Here is a 6422-nt window from a genome sequence, read left to right on the forward strand (position 1 = left end):
CACGGACTCGATCTTGGATTCGCTCCCTTCATTCACCCCTCCCTCGCCACCACATCGCTCGTGCGCACGTCGGAAATTTGTTTCTGATATTACCGTCTGTCTCCGCCCTTAGACCCTAAGCTCCCTGTGGACAGGGAAGGCGTCTACCAGCTCTGTTTAGTACAGTGCGCGCAGAGAGCGCTCTCTGAATAGATCGATCATGGGAGATTGTAGCTGGGCTTCATTCTGGGGACACGTGGCTACGGGGAAACACCCCACTCTGGGGGATGCCCGGGCAAAAGAGGTACCTAAGCACCGCCACTTCCTTCCAGAGGGAATGTAAGTGCTTAACACAGTGCTCCGCACACGGTAAGCCTCAGCAGATACCATCGATGACGACGTCCTCCTCCCTCTACGGCGGCTGCCCCGCGAGGCCGAATCCACAGGCTTCTCAGTCAGTGGTACGTATTGAGTGCTTACTGTGCGCAGAGCACTGCGCTAAGCACTCGGGAGAGCGCGACAGAGTCGGCAGACGTGTTCTCTGCCCACGACGAGCTTTCATTCAAGAGGGAAATTTGCTGGGGAGTTTCCTCCTGACAGGCCTTCGAGAGAGGGAGGGGACCGAACTCTCCAAGACCCAGTAGATCCCAACAAACGATGATAATAATGATAAGGATGGTATTTGTTAAGCGCTTACTACGTGACTGAACTCTCCAAGACCCAGTAGCTCCCAACAGATAATAATAACAGTGACAATATTTGTTAAGCGCTTACTGTGTGCTGGGCGCTGGGAAAGATGCACGTTTATCTGGTTGTACCACTTGGAGCTCCCAGTCTTGATCCCCATTGTACAGATAAGGTAACTGAGGCACGGAGAAGTGAAGTGACTCGCCCGAAGTCACACAGCTGACAAGTGGCGGCGCCGGGATTAGAACCCACGACCTCCGACTCCCGAGCCCGGGCTCTTTGCGCCAAGCCACGCCGCTTCTCAGATCCCACGCAATCTGACGGGAGGGGGAGGGGTGACCTCAAGCGGAGGCTCCGAGGGCAAGGAGGGCCTCACCCAGGCATGAAGGCCTAGAACGGAGACTTCCCAGCCGCCGTGTTCTCCGGGGCTCAGCCGTTGGAGTGAGGGAAATGGGGCAAGGAGTAGGGGGAGGTATGGGAGGTGAGGCTGGGGTGGGGGTCCCCAGGAGGTATTCATTCATTCATTCACTCAGTAGTATTTACTGAGCGCTTACTATGTGCAGAGCACCGTACTAAGCGCTTGGAATGGACAAATCGGTAACAGATACGGTCCCTACCCTTCGACGGGCCTACGGTCTAATCGGGGGAGACGGACAGACGAGGACGACGGCGATAAAAAGAGTCAAGGTAGGCACCAGGTAGAGGTAGGCACTAGGAGTTTTCTCTGGAGGGGAAGGAGGCGGGCTCTGAGCGATTAAGTCATTTCTCTGGAAGAGGCTGACAGTTGGCGAGAAGTGAGGAGGGCGGGAGGGAGCGGAGTGCTCCTTGGCAGAGTGGAAATTCTGGAGGAGGCTCACAAAGCTGGAACTCTCCCGGATTTCTGCTCTCATCTGCTCCCTTCTCCCAGGGCGCAGCCGTGAGATGATGGAGGTCACGGCGGCCGCCTGGACCTATAGCCGGAGGCAGGGGGAGGGAGAGACGGTCACTGGGCACCCGAGAATTTCAGGACCCTGTCCGCTGACCCTTCCTTCCCGGTTATTTTAAAAAATAAAATCGATCGTATTTATCGAGCGCTTACCGTGCGCTTGAGAGAGCACAGTGTGACGGCCAGCGGCAGCCACGTTCCCTGCCCCCAGGCAGCGTGGCTCAGTGGAAAGGACCCGGGCTCGGGCGTCAGAGGTCGTAGGTTTGAATCCCAGCTCCGCCGCTTGTCAGCTGTGTGGCTTTGGGCAAATCTTTTCACTTCTCCGTGCCTCATTTACCTCATCCGTAAAATGGGGACGAAGACTGTGAGCCCCACGTGGGACGACCTGATCACCTTGCGCCCCCCCCCCCCCCCCGGCGCTCAGAACAGTGCTTTGCACATAGTAAACGCTTAACAGATGGCATTATTATTATTATTATTATTATTATCGTTACAGTCTACAAATGTAAAAATTACAGGGTAAATTTAGTTTGGCGGAGTCTTTAGTATGGGTACTTCTGTCCATTCCCGATGACATAGATAGTTTTTGCGGTTTTTTTGTAGCTGCTAAAAAGATAATCATCTGTGTTCATGCAGGGGATGTAAGGTAACGTATTTTGCACTCTGTCGTGTAAGTAAGGACATCGTAAGGGCACACGCGTGATAAGGTTCTCTGTGGAAATGTGCAGAGCCTAGCATTTAAAAATGAAACTCCCCAATATAAAGGTGTGATGCCGTCTCAGTACCGGTCAGAGGACAAACCGGCCGAAAACCAGTCTGTCCAGTCTGAAACCAGATGAACCACCCTAAGGCCGTGGGTTCATTCAGTCAGTCGTATTTATTGAGTTCTTCATGTGTGCAGAGCCACTGTACTGAGCGCTCGAGGGGGAGTACAATACGACAACCAACGGTCACATTCCCCGCCCGCCACGGGCTTAAGGCCTAATGTCGGGGAGACAGACCTCGGTACAAATCAATAAAATTACGGATACGTACGTAAGTGCTGTGGGGCTGGGAGGGGGGAAGAGCAGAAGGGAGCAAATCAGGGTGATGCGGAAGGGAGTGGGCGATGAGGAAAAGGGGGGAGCCTCCGGCTATAGACTTCTCCTCCCTCCGTCCTTCCCCGGACTTCTCCCCTTTTCATTTTCCCCCCGCATCTCCTCCTCTCTTCTTTCGCCTGTGCTCTCACCCCTCCTGCTTCTTCCTGCCCGTGCTAGGTTTTCTCTGGAAGGAGAAAGGGAGATCCCTAAACTGGCCTCCTCAGATCAGTCGATTCCTCTCCGCCCCCAACCCTCCTCCCCGAGGCCGCCCCTCTCAACCCCTGAATTGCCTGAAAGGAGCACGATTATCGGCTAGACTGGAAGTTCCTCGAGGGCGGGGACCGTGCCTGCCGACTCCTCTGTATCGTTTTTCGCCAGGGCCTGGTACGGCGTTCGGCACACGGTAAGCGCTCAGTGGATACCACGGGGTGATCGTCCCCAGTAGACGCACTGAAAGCGGGGAGAATTTCATCTTCGCTCAGACCTGGAGTTGGAGGCGATCCTTCCGGGTAGTTCCGGAGGACAGAGAGAGAGCAAGGATGATTGGAATCCACAGACCACCCCCCGGGACACATTTCGACTCTGATCTTTCCTTCCGCCCAAGCCCTGGTCCGTGGCTCCCTCAGGGAAGGGCCAGGGCACCGGTTTAGGAGAGAGTCTGATTTGAGCCGGTGTAACTTCGACTCGGGAAGGGACGGAATCCGTGGGATAAAGCACCCATTGCTATTTGGGAAGAGTTACTCGGGGCGAAAACCGGGATGATCCGGAAAAAATGGAAGTGTCTTCTGTCTCCCTCTCCTTGCAAAGGGCAAATCTGAAAGATGAAATAAATGTCAATCTTGAGTCGGGCTATATAAACAGCCTGGAAGAAATACCATCCCCGCCTTAAAGGGCTTTGCCACGTGAAGGAGTCTGGGTGCTTAGACACAGGCACGCATTATACACTAAGGCATATGGTCAAATGCTTTTAAAGAGTTTCAAGATTTGCTATTTTTCTCCTCCGGTCTCGGCTCCTCGGTGGGAGGAAGTGTGGGGAAAGAGCATTTAGGGGAAGGGCAGAAAGCAGGGTAAAAACCGGAGGGTTTGGATTTTACTTTACCTTTCATTCCTAAGGGGATCAGAAGAGAGGAGTGCTCTTTTCCTCGGGAAATCCTGGCTGGATTCTGCCTCTGACTCCTCAGCCCCCTGCCCTAATTCTACAGGACTCTCTAGGCCAAGGAACCCTGCCCTGCCCACCAGCTTTTATTTTTAGGGAGAGGTGTCTCCGGTTCACATCGACCAATCCCAAGGCAGAGGGAGGACGCTTCCTCTTCCTGCCTTCGCTTATTATTATGGTTATGATTTTTATGGTTATACTGGTTATCACGTGTCAAGCACTAAGTGTTAATCACGTTGGACGTGAGTCCCACACGAGGCTCCCAACAGAGAGACAATTTGTCCTTTGGGTAGGGTCCTTGGGGACTCTCCCTTAGGAAAAATGAAATCCGGTTCCCTCTGGGCAAGTCTTCCGGCCCCGGTCGGGTGGGGAGGGGCTCAGCCGAAGCCCCAACTCGATTCGAGGGGAGCCGAAGGCCAGGAGACCTGGCGGCTCTTTGACTGGTCCGAATACCAACTGGAGAGGAAGGAAGAGACCCAATATCTGCTAAATTAACGGTCAGCCAGTCAATCGGCCTTGTTCAATTGAGCGCTTACCGTGTGCGGAGCACTGTACGAAACGCTTGGGAGAGTACAATAGAACAGTGTTGGTAGACATGTTCCCTGCCTACAGTGAGCTCAATCAATCAATCAATCAATCAATCAGTCAATCCATAGCGCTCGATCGGGCACAGAGCACCGTACTAAGCGCTCGGGAGAGTACAGTACTGCAATAAACAGACACATTCCCTGCCCACAATGAGCTTACAGCCTAGAGGGGGAGACAGACATTAATAGAAATAAATAAAGATTCGTACATAAATGCCATGGGGCTGGGAATGGGGATGAATAAGTGCTTGGGAGAATATACCTCAGTAAAGTTGATAGAAATGATCCCTATCCACAAAGCGCTTACAGTCTATGGAAGAGACAGATATTAAAATAAATTACAGTTAGGGGAGACGGCTGAGTACGAGGATACGTAAACCCCGTGTGGGACGGGGCCCGTGTCTGACCTAACTTGTATCTACCGCCAGCGGTCGGAACACTGATTGTCACATAGTGAGCACTTGACGAATACTGTAATGATAATACTAATATTGGCGTGTACACAGGGGGTGGTGGGGAGGAGAAATGAGGGTTTAGTCAGAAATGATTTTAGTAGGGTTTTGAAGGTGGGGAGAGTGGTGGTCTTTAGAATAGGAAGTAGAAGACAGTCCTAAGCTCTCCCCTCCGGCTTCGGGTCCTCATCCACTGGAGTGGAAACGAGAGGATCACTCGGACTTCTTTACCTCCCTCTTGCTTGCTCTTTAATAATAATAATAATAATATTAATGATATCATTCAGTGCTTACAAAACCCTACTTAAAGCTCACCTCCTCCAACAGGCCTTCCCAGACTGAGCTCCCCCTTTTCCCTCTGCTCCCTCTGCTCTCCCTCTACCCCGCCTTCCCTCTACTCAGCTAAACCCTCTTCTCCCCCCTTTCCCTCTCCTCCTCCCCCTCTCCCGTCCCACCCCCTCAGCACCGTACTCGTCCGCTCAACTGTATATGTTTTCATTGCCCTATTTATTTCGTTAATGAGATGTACATCGCCTCGATTCTATTTATTCGCTACTGTTTTAATGAGATGTTCATCCCCTCGATTCTATTTACTGCTATTGTTTTTCGTCTGTCTGTCTCCCCCGATTAGACCGTCAGCCCGTCAAAGGGCAGGGACTGTCTCTCTGTTGCCGAATTGTCCATTCCAAGCACTCAGTACAGTGCTCTGCACGTAGAAAGCGCTCAATAAATACTATTGAATGAACGAATAAGCACCAAGCACTGAACTACGCTCCGGGGTAGATACGATACCCTCAGATGAGACTTGCCTCCTGTCCCACATGGGACTCACAGTCCAGTGGGGAGGGAGGACAGGTATCATAGCCGCATTTGACAAATGAGGAAACCGAGCCACAGAAAAGTGAAGTGACTCCCCAAGGACACCCGGCAGGGAAATGGCAGAGCTGGGATTAGAACTGAGATCAGTTGGCTTCCAGGCCCAAGATCTTTCCACTGGACCATGCTACTGATCTCAATCTCTCTCCTGTTTTCTCCCTCTCTCATTAGGGACGTTGGGCAGCTCTAAGCACCCCTTAGCAGTAAGAGGTCACTGTGATCCCGCAGAGAAAGGCTAAGCGTTGGGTAGAAACTCCTTGGTTTTCCCCAACCCACTAGGGGCCACCCAAAACTCCAGCTATTTGGAAACGGGACACTGCTCTTCCCATTCAATGTGGTGGAGGGTGGGGAGGGGAGGGGGTTGCTTTAGGATCCAGTCCTTGGGGCAGAATTGATCAAGCAATAAGTCAATCGTATTTATCGAGTGCTTACCGTGCAGAACTCTCACACCCGAACCAGGCCCACAGAGCCTGGTGTGGATACCGGGCTGCTCAAGGAGCAAAGAGCCGGGTCCTCTCTGAGATTCTAGACAAGAGGAGCGGAAACAAGCTTCCTTGTCACAGGGGATCCAGGCCCCGTGAAAGCTGTTCTTTACTGCACAGCCATTTCTGCACTTACAGTTCTGCTCAGGCATTGATTGCCCCGTCTCTTCCCCAGTCTGAGGATCGTCTGTCCTAGAGG

The sequence above is a fragment of the Ornithorhynchus anatinus genome, chromosome 3 (genome assembly GCF_004115215.2).
Source record: "Ornithorhynchus anatinus isolate Pmale09 chromosome 3, mOrnAna1.pri.v4, whole genome shotgun sequence".
Lineage (NCBI taxonomy): Eukaryota > Metazoa > Chordata > Mammalia > Monotremata > Ornithorhynchidae > Ornithorhynchus > Ornithorhynchus anatinus.